Here is a 14,500-nt window from a genome sequence, read left to right as displayed (position 1 = left end):
ATTCCTCTACTTGTACAAATCACCTTGGTGTGATAGATGAATCTTTGTTGCTCCTTATACTACTGTAGCCTTTGTAATTCACTCTTCTGCTCTTCTATTATGATTACATTACATATCCATTCTACATTCTTATCATTTGTATGTGATACATTATATTACATATATATTAATCCACTTACACAATTACAAGGTTGGCCATAATACAAGTTTACACAAATATTATAAAGTCAACCAAGGTGTAGAAACTTAGGCTCTGAAGTTGGACTCAGTGAGGTTTTGATACTCAACATCCACCATTAATGCACAACATCATCATGTACTCAGTAGATATAGAAGCTAGGTCCATACTAATCACTTCCAAGTAGTCTTGAACTCAGTTTGCACTGGTGACTCAATGAATATTGTGTACAATGTGACATATAAAATGAATCATTTGATTCATGTTGTATAGCTTAGTAAACACTATCACTGTGAGCTTGGTATAAACTTAGTCCCTTGGTTAACACTAAGTAGCTTAGAAAACACTAGACTTACATCACATCAACAGCAAACTCAGTAAGCATTGCACAACTCAGTTTGCACTAGTAAACTTGGCATACACTAAGATGTTTGGTTTACACTATTTTTCATCAACTCTATAGTAACTACTTGGTTCAAACTAAAATACATTCATAGGACTTGGTAGCAATTGTAGGACTCAGTAACAATTGAAGTGCTTGGTTAACACTATTAACTATACAATATGCTTAGTATGAACTCACAATCTAAATAAGTGTATCTCACTAATAGCAAACATGACTGGAATGTCAATATGATTCCCCATAGTAACCGTTATAGAGTGACTTGGCTCAACAAAGGTTAACATGTCTTAGTTAATGAGAAATCATGGGAAGAATTCACCATAGGAGGGTACAAAGAAAAGGTAATTTGTGATGTGATACCCATGGATGCCTACAATCTTCTATTAGGTAGACCATGGCAACATGATAGGAGGGCTATCCATAACAGGGGAAATAGCTCTTATGTATTCAAGAAAGATGGGGTTACTTTTAGAAACCAATATATAGTGGAAGGGGAAAAGACCAAGTCTATAGGTCCTTATTTCCTTTTAGTTGGGGAAAAGGTGCTCCTAAAAACCCTTAAGGAAGGAAATGATGTAGCTTTTTCTCTTGTGTTTAAGCCTACAAAAAGGAGAGGAAAAATGATAGAAATCCTTGTAGAAGTACAAGTACTACTTGATCAATTTAAGGATATAGTAAGGGATGGAACACCTACCATCTTACCACCCCAAAGGGATATAAGCCATTAGATTGACTTCATTCTTAGGGCTTCCCTTCCCAAGAAAGTTTCATATAAGATGACACCTCAACAAAATGAAGATATTGCCAAGCAAGTGTAAGTTCTTATGGACTATGGCCTCATTGGGAAGAGTATTATTCCATGTATAGTCCCAATGGTTTTGGAAACCAAAAAAGGAGGAACTTGGAGATATGCATTGATTTTAGATTCATCAATATGATTAGAATTAGGTATAGATTTCTCATTCCAATAATTGAAGATTTGATGGACTATTGAGGAGATTCAAAGTACTTCACCAATTTTAATCCTAAAAGTGGTTATCATCAAATAAGGATCAAATATGGGGTTGAGTGGAAGATTGCCCCTAAGACCATAGAAGGGCTATATGAATGGATTTTCATGTCATTTCAGTTGATCAATGCTCCTAGCACCTTTATGAGACTAATGAATGAGGTGGTAAAGGACATTATAGGTAATTTTTTGGTTGTCTATTTAGATATGTTAAATTTTGGTAGATTTATCATGAATGTAACTTGTAATAGCACTGGTAGATTTATATGTGGTTCAAGTTATTTTAAGAGGCATGTCTATATAGAGACATGTCTCTTTAACTCTCATTAGATATCAATAACATTTATCTATTTTCATGATAAAGAGTAAGATATATATATACATATATGAATTAAGTATATATCTCATATATATACAAATTAAATTTAATATATTTGCATTTATTTTAAATATCTTTACTGCATTTTATTCAACTAGAACTACACTAACATTAAAACTCCCTCTTAGTTAGGAAGGATAAACCTATAGGAAAATATACACCATTAGCAATATTTAGGAATATCACATCAAGGAAATAATTGATCTAAAGACTTCCATTATATGACATCATATGAGTATTGGCATATCAGAATATCAACACATTAATTTCACCAAATACTATTTTTGCTCTGATATCATATTAGGTAACATGAATATTGACCTATTAGAATATCAACATGTGATATTCAGCAATGACTCTGATTAATGGCCTATTAGAACATCAATAATTGATAACAACCCAAGTAATCAATACAAAAATAGACTGTCAGAATATCAAGGAAAGATATTCACCAAATACCTATCATATATCTATACAAACAAATTATAGACCATCAATTTAATGGCATCTAACACTTAGTTGCTGATTTAAAAGATAAAACCTTCCATGATCTATTTCAACATTTACACAAAATGTATATCATGATTTAAGTTATTGTAAGATCTTCACCTTCTAATAACTTTTATAAATAAAAGTGACAATCATTTGGAAGTCATCACTTCCTTGTGATGTACAATGGAGGTAGGCTCATACATGCATGACATTAAAAATTCACATGAAGATTTTTAGTACACATCCTTACCCTTCTTGAAATTGAATGATATCTTATAGTAATCTTTGAAGACAAAGTTGAGTGCCTGAGTTGGGAAATTATGTATAACATTATCAGTATTTACTCTATAAATAACTAACAACTTCATTCTTGATTGTCTAACCAAACCAATATCCAATGCCTTTATATGGCTTAGAGAGAAGCTCAAACTTAAAAAATTCATCCTTTTTATTTCTCTAAAGATGCTAGAACATAGACAAGTGAAATAGTTTAAGTTACCACATTTTATTGTTCCATTTTGATGACTACAAAAATGTAGTATGAGAGCCAACACAACCCTGAATATATTATTTCTATTATCCTCCTTGAAAGAATTTTGAATATTTTTGCTTTAGTTTTGTACTTTTCCTCAATCACTGAACAATGTCACTCATTTTGTTAATAAACTTATTCTAGAGAATTTCAATATGGAAGCCAACAAATTTATAAATATCAATCTTCACTACAAGTAATATAGTGTCACAATGATGAGTTCCCTATTCAAAATGATTAGTTGAATAATATTCTCACACCAAGACTTTCTTGAATACCATGACAAAAAATAAAGATATGGAGTTCACTCTGAGATCATCATAGGTGATTGGCACTCACAATGTCACTCTTTTTATTTTCCAAATGGCACAAATAAAGCTTGTCTAGCTTCCAAAATACTAGTTGTGGCCTAAAGATTGGAACCATAGAGCCTGTCTCTAACCATATCCCCCCATTAATTCTAATGGGACCTCCATGTATATTCACATGAGTAGTAAGGTGTCTTCCTAGCTCTATTGTAACTTCAATATATGTTCAACACATCACAAGTATAAAGATCACAGCCTACATAGCCTTCAATTTCCAAATTGTAGTCACCAAAGATTGCATAACATGATACTATGTTTGAGTAGGATCATTTTGATGTCCCTAATCTTCAGTATGTTAACGGCATTTTTGTGCAGTACTATATCTTCATCTTTGTAGACTTTTATGTCTTTCTCTATTCGCTATGGATTTCCCCATTATCAAATCTATTTAATGATTCTATGCATGCCTTGGTCTAATTATAAGACACCAATAACAAGTAACTAGGTGATTCTCATGTTCTCATCTCTAAAAAAAATTATCATAAATTACATTACCTCTCATTTTCTTCTTTCAGCCCAAATTCATGACAAATTCCTCCAATGCTTAAAATAGAATCCTAAGTTACCTCATATCATATTTATCTTTTCCCTTAGTTTGACTCTTCTTTTGTTAGCAATTTGGCTAGCTTCGTAGGATATAATGTTTTTATGGCAACATATAGCCCAAATCAAGTTAGCATATCATGGAGATAATTTTTGGGATGTAAAATTAGAACATTGTCTAAGTGTTGTTGAGTAAATCTATCATCATAGGAACCTTTTTTGTTAGCACAATTCATTGGGAGAAGATCAACATGTGTGGAGTTAGATATAACTAGCAGAGACTATAATGATGATGTATGCAAGTCCTTAGGATAGAACAAATAATACATACTAAGATATTCCAGTTTTATAATGATAATGTTGAGCAAAAAAATTAAAGTAAAGATAAAGAGTTAAGTATTTTATTTTTTTTACCAATATAATTACTTAATTAATTAGGGATGACATTCTAGATGTTAACTCTAAGTTATCAAGATTCAATTTTGTAATTTGACAAAAGGGTGAAGAGATGAAGGCTAACAACTAAGGAAACAAGGTATAAAGGAAAGTTGTGAATACAAAGTTTAGTGTGCAATTTTAATGATATAATTATATATGTTATTTGATGCGAATTTTGATTGAAGATCATAGTAGTGCAAAGATCAAGTTCTATGAAGAGAAGAAAAGGAAAATATTAGATATTGAAGATATTAGCAAAGGTTTTTGTATCTATCTTTTGTATATTGAGTATTCATTGTATATTGCACATTTGGGCAGTGGGCTCATCTTGCATACATTTGTAAATTGTAATAAATACTTATAGGGTTGAGGCTTCTAACAAGGCTTAATTCCTCTAACAAGGACCGAGACACTATATGGATGTAACAAACTCCTAACATGGTCAATATATGTAACCAAATACTTTTGATTAGAGGATCATTTTGTGGGTACCATCCTCACTAGGGTTTTCCCTTGGCCAAGGTTTCCCTAGTTAACAAAATGCAATTTTATGAGTTACTTTACTTTATGGTAGTGTTTACTATTTGGCATAGTTCATTTACTTTCTTATGCAAGTTATAAATTTGTTAAAAATATCTAGTTTTAGGAAAAAAATTGTGAAATACTGATTCACCCCCTCTTAGTATTCCTTATTTCTAAAAATTGATATTAGAGAAAAGTTATTCAACAAAGGCATGATAGCTTGAGTAAGATCCATGTGCATATGGAATAGTTATAGAAGTAGCTAGAAGAATCTCTTGAGTAGATTGATATTCTTATTGAAGAAGGAGATACTTTGAAAGACATGTATGAAGATGCTAAAGACTACATTGGGAAGCTAAAAGATAAGATAGTTTATCTTAAGTCCAAGAAAAATCCTAAAGATCAAATCAAGGAGAGTGATGAAATTTCAAAACTAAAGAAAGCAACTAAGATCATGAAGCATGAACTAAAGATTACTAATTAGAAGTTGATCATTAAGGATGATAACAGTAAAGTTGAGTTAGATTTGAAAGAAGAAAATGCATATCTGAGATCCAATCTTACTAAAGTAACATCTATGCTTGAGTCTAAAAAGTTGGAGTATGTAAAGCTTGAGAAGTACAATACTATTGTGAAAAGAGATTTAACTCAGTCCAAGCAACATCTAGATGAGCATATCTTTATACAAAGATTGTCTTATGATAAGATAGGTCTTTGATACCTTGGAGAAAATTTAGCTAACAATTCTGAAGCTAGAAAAGAACCAAATCTTCTGATCCATCATCCTGGGCACAAGGAAGATAACTAGAGCAATTATGAGTCAAGTTAATCTAAAGAAGTGCCTAAGCAAGTTAATCAGCCTAAGAAATTTGATGTACCTAAACAACCTTAGCAAGTTGAATCACCTAAAGAAGTAAGAAATAAATTCAAAGTAGATGTTATGCATGCAATAAATTTGGTCATATGAAAAGGGACTATACTAGTAAGTGATTTAAACCTATTTATGGTTATTTTTATAATTGTCATGGGTTTGGTCATAGAGCAATAAAGTGTATGAAACCTAAATTTGATAATAATAATAATAGTAGAATTTTTAGAGGTACTAACCCTATAGAAAATAGACCTATTGGGGGAAGAAATGTTATAAGGAATGGTACTATGTGTTATAAGTGTAACAAATTTGGACATGTTGCTAGAGATTGTAGAGCAGGGATTGGTTAGTCGAGACCTAGATATGGAAAAAATGTTATAGTCTATTAGATTTGCAATAACATGGGACACACAACAAGATTTGTTTGGATGAACATGAGGAAAAACATGAGAATCCCTAATCCTATAATGAATATGAACAACAATAGAAGAAATGAGAATAGAATTAAGAATCAAAGAGAAAATGTGAAATGTCTTGTTAGTAACCTTGATAAATCATTTGTTAAAGGTAAGGAACCATCAAGTTCATATGTTGTGTTGGAAGGTCAATCAAGTGAAGCACCTGATAATGTTTAGTAAAATTAGTGATAGTTGGTAACCAATCATCATTTGATTGAGAAACTTATTTTTCATGCAAAACATTAAGACTTTAGGATCTAAAACATAGAAACTTTAGAAGGATTGAGATTTATGTGGTTGGTATGAGATAGAATATGATGAGAAGAAGTTATGGTTAAGTGTACACATAATATAGAATATGATGAGAAGAAGTTATGGTTAAGTGCACACATAATATTTGGATTTCACATGTGTGTGGGAAAAGAAGAAAAAGTTCACTAGTAGATAGAAATAGTTTTTTGTTGATTGTATATTTGTGTAATTAATGCAGAATTGAATTAGATATGATTTAAAGGTTGAAATAAAGTTGTTGAGTGCCATTTGATCATGAAAGAGTTAAAGGACAGATTTGGAGAAAATTTAAAGGAAAATTTGAAGTGATTTAAGAAGAAAATTCAACAAGCTCTAGTTTTATAGAATTTAGGTATTTATCACTTGCACAATTGTAATTTGGAGTTTTTAATTTGAAAGAATGGAAACCCCAATAGTATGTGAAGTTAGTGAGAGACATAGGTATAAATTCAAGAATCACCCACATGTTTTAATGGAAGATAGCCCACTAGGAAAATTCTCCTAAGTTCCCCACAATGTTGTACACATAGAAGATGTTAGGGCATACATTTACTACAAGTTTGAAAGTATAGGTGATAATGATATTCACAATGACCTAGATTTAGTCTAGAATAATGACCTATCACTTAAGAAAGGGTTTGATCACCTTAATGAACTAAACCTAAATAGGCACATGTTCTACATGGAGTTTGATAACCACGAGTGGACAAGAATCACCTTGAGCTGAATTCATGAGGATGTGTTCTCGGTTGGATACATACTAGTTATAATAGACAATGTTATGATTCATAGGCTTACTAGACTAAGAAATGAAGGTAGCAACCCTATGAATGAAAAGAATTTTAAGAGGTTAGTAGAAATAAATCTAAAAACCAAGTCGTATGGAAGGAATATGAGATTGGATATCATAAATGAAACTGATGTTAGATTGATAAGAAAGATAATTGGGTATAATAGGAACCATTGTTCAAGATTGAATTTAGTGTCTATTAGATTTATCCATAAAGCTTGTCTTATGGTAGTTAAGAAGGAAAAGGTCAACATGTGTGAAATCTTGAGACAATAATTACTAGATGATATAAATAGAATTAAGAAGACCAAGAATTCAATGTTTATATTTGAGTCATTGAACACACAACTTTTCTTCCAAGTAATAAGGAAATCCTCCCTAGTATTCTAGATTATGAGTAGAATACTAATAGATGCACAATAAATATAATTACACTTTATTATAGATTGCATTCAGATAATGTGATAATAGAGGATATAACCAAGATCATGAAGACTTTCCAAGATGAAATGAAATAAAGATACATAATCTCACCATCCCTAGTAAAGAAGTACAAAGATGATATTTGTTTTAGGGTTGAAATTGATGTGACTTGTATGGAAGAATTTAAACCAAGGGTTAGGTTCATTGAGCCTATGGGATATGAGATGACTAGAGAACTAATAGAAGGGTATATGAAGATAATTATTGAATTAGAAAGAGACAAGGAAAGTATTATAAGGGGCGCATATGAAGAAAAGGTCAAAGAGGTAGACACTCAGCTCCATAGAAAGGAAATAAACAAAAGAGTTGATAAGAAAATAGATACTATTTTGAAGGAGTCTAGAATGATTAGAGAGGAATTCAAAGAGGCTATCAGAGTAGCTACATAAATGAAGGCTAGTTGGCAATTAGAGATATTGATTGCTAAGACCTTAGCAATTGAAAGTGCAATACAAAGACTGACTATTGTAGGTTCATCTGCATAGATACCTTGTATGTCATATGAAGTAGTACCATAAGTTTGACCTTAGACTATTCCACTAGTCCATAAGATGCAAGAGGAAGAAGTTATCATTACTAAGGTTGAAACAACTACAACTCCTAGCATCGGAAGGCCTATGATGTTAACTGAAGTAAAACATGAGAAAATTGAACCTCCAAAGCAAAAGAGAGTCATTAAGAGAAGAGGAAAACACTTTTTTCTTGTAAAGGCACTCAGAGGAGGAATTTAGTTAGAAAATATAGTTGTTAGACATGTGATTTTGTCTAATAAAAGATTTGAACATATTCAAGTTTAGATTCCAAAAGATCTCTATGAGAGATTAATAAATAAGAAAAAAGGGTAATAGAAGAGGATAAGAAGGTAATGGAAAATGTGATAAAGAATTTGTGAAAAGTTGAAGATGATTAGCATCTTGCAAGAATCATGAAAAGCATTGAGCCCTTATTGAGGAATAAGAAGAGAGCTATATAATAACAGTAATAAACTATGAAGAAATCAATAAGAAAACTTAAAACGCTATTGCAAAAGCTACGAATTCTATGGAATCCATCAAAGAAAAGGATAGCAAGGAGTTGTGGGGAAAAATCTCTACATTTTCTAGACCTATAGTAGCAATAGAGACCAAAAGGATACTATAATGAAAGAGGCAATAGAATCAACAAAAATGCCATAGACAATAGTTAGTACTAATACTATGTAGATAGACAGTAAAAATATTACTTTGGATACTACAAAGAATCCTTGTAAGGATTATGGACCAAATATTGTTGAAAATTTGATGGGCTAGACCAGCTCAAAGGATGAAGAAGAACAAAAGAGGAAGAAAGAAGAAGAGAAGAAAAAGAAAGAAGTGGAGAAGAAAAAGAGGATAGAAGAAAGAAAGAAAACAAAAGAAGAATAAGATAGAAAGAAGAAAAAAGTGGAGGGAAAGAAGAGGGATGAGGAATAGAGAAAGAAAAAGGAAGAGGGAGAGAGAAAGAAAAAGGAAGAAGAAGAGAAAAAGAAGAGGATAGAACAAGAAAAGAGGATGGAAGAAGAAAACAAGAAGAAGGACGAAGAAAGAAGAGAAAGAAGAGAATAAAAAGGAGTAAGAGAAAGAGGAAGAAAGAAAATCCAGAAAATAATCAAACAAAATTGAATCTAGCCCTTCTAGGTCAACATTTGAACTTACATTAGTAGCTTTTTCAGGGGATAAATCAAAAGACGATGATAAATTTGGGATAATATCATCACTTAGTAAGATTATTAAGAAAAATAAAAAGGTGAAAATTCTTCAAAGTTCACTAATGGAAGTGATAGAGAAGTTGTAAAGCATTATTTCAAAAAAAATTATAGAATCAGAACCTTGGAATAGAGAAAAAGTTGTAATCAAATCTTTTGGCACAATGTTTACTCACTTGTCAAAGGCAGCTAATATGAAGGCACAAACCTTGCATAATGCAGAAATATTCAAAAAACTATGTGAAAACATTAGAAGCAATTTGAAAAGTCTTGATGAAAATATCAAGGAATTGAGAAGATATCTAGCAGAAGAAAAGGAAGTATATGGTAAATGTGCTCTATCTCATGCATTTATCAAAGATATATCAAATGAACAGAGAGTTAAAGGATCTCATGAATCAAATAAAGAATCCTAATGTGTGGATTATGGATTTAGAGTGCAGAGTCAGAAAAATATATGATGATATTGGGCTTTTGGAGCTCAAAAAGGAAAGGATGTTAAAGAGATTTTCATTTTTAAGGGAGAACCTTACTCTAAAAATTGATTGTGTATAGAGACAGCTAGATGAATGCATATTAGTCAAGGTATCTTATGAAAAATTTTCTTACACAAACTTGGAGGCAATGGAAATTGCTTCATATGCACAATGTGCATTGCTCAACATATCAGATGTAGTGAAAGACAAATGGGACATGAAAATTTCCATTTTGAAGACTAACTTTTCTGATTGCATCTTGTGGCTATCAAGTTAGAATTTTTTAAGGTAATCAATACAAATTTTGACATGTATATAGTTTTTGACACCTTTATCATTGATGTCAAAGGGGGGGAGATACAAAAAGGAAAATTGTAGGTAAATATATTTAAGGGGGAGTTATAATGTAATTAGGATATATAAGGAAAGATGGCATAAATTATGACGATTCACATTTTTTGAGATTTTGTAATAGCCATGTAACTGATGTTACAAGTTTTGAAGATTTTATTTTAGGACTTGGCCAATTTTCTCATATGTTGCCATTAATGCCAAAGGGGGAGATCGTTGGAAAATTTGGCTAGGTTAGCAAGATATGATGTTTTCATTTATGGAAACATATAGCTCAAATCAAGTTAGCAGATCCGTGAGATAATATTTTGGGATATAAATGTTTCTAAGTGTCACTAAGTATATGTGTCAACACATGAACCTTTTTGGTCAACACAATTCACTGAGAGAATATCAACACATACACAGTTAGGTATAGTTAGCAGAGACTTTGATGATGATGTATGCAAGTTCTCAAGATAGTATAGATAGTACAAACTAAGATATTTTGGTTTCACAATGATAATGTTGAACAGATAGAATAGAGTAAAGACAAAGAGTTAAGTATTTTAGGTTAAGGGATTTTTTTTTTTTTACCAAAGTAATTACTTAACAAATTAAGGATGACATCCTAGATGTTAACCCTATGTTATAAAGATTCAATTTTTTAATTTTCCAAGCGTGTAAAGAGATGAAGGCCAAAAATTATAGAAACAAAGTATAAAGGAAAGTTATGAATGTGAAGTTTAGTGCACATTTTTTATGATATGATTATATATGTTATGTGATGTGAATTCTAATTGAAGATCAAAGAAGTGTCAAGATCAAGTTTTGTCAAGAGAAACAAAGGCAAATATCATATATTGAAGATATCAGTAGAGGTTTTTGTATCTATCATTTGTATACTAAATATTAATTAAATATATTACATGTTTGGGAAGTAGGATCATCTTGCATACATTTATAAATTGTAATAATAATTCCTAACAAGGTTGAGGCTTCTAATAAGGCTTAAGCCCTCTAACAAGGATTGAGACACTACCAGATCTAATAGTCTCCTAACATGGTCAATATCTTTTCATAGATACTTTTTATTAGCAGATCATTTTGTGGGTACCATCCCCACTAGGGTTTTCCCTTGGCCAGGTTTCCCTAGTTGACAAAAAATGGTGTTTTGAGTTACTTTACTTTATGGTTGTCTTTATTATTCAGCATAGTTAGTTTACTTTCTTATGCAAGCTATAAAGTTATTAAAGATATCCAATTTTGGAAAAAAAATTGTCAAGATCTACATGATGTAATACTCCTTGTCAATGCATGTTTAGTTTAGATGTGTGTGTGTGTGTGTGTGTGTGTGTGTGTGTGTGTGTGTGTGTGTGTGTGTGTTTGCAAATGTACATACTCAACTTTTATGCAAGTTGTAGGTACTGGGCATCGACTTCCCTTAATTGCCAGGATAAGTGTGCCCTATCACAATATCTCAAAGGTAAAAGAGGGGAGATTGTTTTCAAGTCCAAATCCTAACCTTGATCCAATTTTTCATTTGTTAAAGGAAAAGTATTTAATTCTATACCCTTCTGAATTCATCAAGGTGACGTGAATTTGATGACTTAAGCCTTGAGCTTGATTTTTATACTTTGTCTAGTTTTAGAGTCTCTTTTGAGTGCATGGCTTACCTTGTGACTTTTAGTGTAATTAGTCATCCAAGTGAATTGATTAAATTAATGATATAAATAGAAAACAAAACTCTAGGAAAAAAACATAACCATACTTTATCTAACTAATTAAGAATTAATTGAATAAAAGCGTTAAATTAAAAGAATTGGTAAAAACATCTAAATTTAGCATTAGAAATAATTAAATATGTTAAAAAAAACTAATGTTGGAAATATAATAATTATTTAATTTTAGCCTGTATAAATTTAGAAGCTACTTTTTAAATAACAAGATTTGAATATTATTTGAAATAATAATAATAATATTATTCTCTAATAGTAGCTTGCTAAATTAAGATGAGTGAAAATTTAAATTAAAATATAAAAGGGTGCTAAGTGTGCATGAAATATTTAATTAAAATAACACAAAAGCAGAATTAATTAAGTGAGAAGCCTTATGGAAATAGAAACCCTAACTAGGGTTAGAGGCCTTTAATTGGGAATTGGAGCTCATTTCTCCACACATAGGTTTGGAGGAGCAACTTGAGAATCAATAGGAAAGAATTTCTTTGTGGGCTTTTGGAGGTAGGAAATTCATCGGCTCAAGGACTCACCATTTGTTTAGCATAAGATTGAGGTAGGGTTTTGTATAAATCCATTTAAAAAATTTCCTCATGCTTATGTCTTCTTTGTGCCTACAAGAATGAGAAATTATTGTGTCAAATATTTTCAAAAATTTATGTTGCATTTGATTTCATAAATCTAGCTACAAAAATTCTCGAAACAATTGTTGTAAGAACTTAATACACTTGGTTTGGAAACAATTGTGAAAACTTGAGATTGTAATTACAATGGAAAAACAAACCAAAAAGTGATTGAATCTTAGATGAGAGCTAGGGTTTGGAAACAAAAGAAAATTTACCAAATTTCCTTTTTTTTTTTTACTTTAAATGGTTGAAGTTATTTCCTCTATCAAATTTGTTAACAAAACCTTTTTTTTAAATATACATATATAAAAAATATACTTATCACTGTAAATAAAAGTTACTATGATAAATACTTTTTTTAGAAATCATGCTTGGAGGGGATTGTTCTCCTTTTATTAAAATAAAATTAATAATAAAATATTAAATGGGGGTTGGCAGTCCCAAGCCCCACCCTCGACAACCTTAGAGTTGGCGCATGCATGAGCATGAAGGGCTCCTGCGGTAGCACCAAAGGTTGTTGCGAGCAATTCTTAGGTTGTCACAACCAACCAACCAACCAACAACCAACCAACCAGCCCCAGCTGTTTATTATTAAAGATTTACTATATTATTTTTAAAAATTTATATATAGTTTTATCTAAATTTGGTCTAGTTTAATTTAAATCTTAATTATTATTTAATGATATTATATTAGAATGTTATTTAATTGAATTTAATATGTTTTTTATAAGACTATCATTTCAGTCTTTTTAATATTTGAATTTAAATATTATTAACTATGACTTGTTGGTAATGAATAGATAGAGTAAGTACTTATATGGATTTAATGTTGTGCTCCAATACTATCTAGTATTTACAACACTATGAATCTGAATTAAACCATGGAAATAGAACTTGTATCCTTTTGATCGAACCAAACTTAGAAAGTGATAACTATTGAGAATTTCAATAAGCAACCACCTTAATTTTAATCAAATTAAAATTTATGAAGATATTTTGAAAAATACATGGCTACATACTACACTTTCCTTATTCTATATTATGATGGTATGCCTTACCATGTGATGATTTGAATGGGAAACCTAGTAGTTCAACCAAATGGGAATATTCATCAGAGGCTTGGAAAGGGGATTGTTTTAATAATGGTTTCATGAATTTTTTTTTTTAGACATGATTATTCCTTTCCCAACCATTGTTGTAAACTCATGTGTTGTGAGAAATTGATGCAACCTATTGAGAATTCTGATATATGATATTTTTGTGATTCAATTTTTTTGTATATAATTGAGATGTTTATGGTGATTCTTATGAGATACACTTCTATGAGCTTAGGGTAGTTTATCTATGTATATGTTGGGAAGTGGCTTGCAATGGGCATCAAAGACCTAAAGAGGTTATCTAGGTAGCTCATTGTAAGTAGTATTAAGAAGTGATAACATGATCATTAATAGAGTTTAAAATGAATTAACAAGACATCAATTTTGATACCTCACCCATGCCTCAAGTGCTAGTATAGACTAGGATGAGGGTGATAGGGTGCTAGGTTACAACATTGCATCATCAATATTCCTTGTCTATATGAAAGGATATTGATGCCACATAGAGTCACTAGGTATATGGGGTCTTGAGAGATTGCTAGGATAACCTTAGAGTTGGCTCATGTGATGACACTTTCCAATATGCATATTAGGTTTCATACATTTCTTGTTGCCTCTGGGATTAGATTCTACCTTGTGTACTTAGTACCTTTGAGATAGACTACTTTCAAAATATTGAGACTTAGATTCTTGTTGTCTTTTGGATTCCTATCCATTTTGGACTTGTTATTATCTCCTTAGCATGGAGAGAGTGG

This window comes from Cupressus sempervirens, chromosome 2 (assembly GCF_028749045.1).
Source record: "Cupressus sempervirens isolate cs-2001-9-10 chromosome 2, ASM2874904v1, whole genome shotgun sequence".
Taxonomy (NCBI): Eukaryota; Viridiplantae; Streptophyta; class Pinopsida; order Cupressales; family Cupressaceae; genus Cupressus; species Cupressus sempervirens.
Note: the sequence above shows the minus strand (reverse complement) of the source record.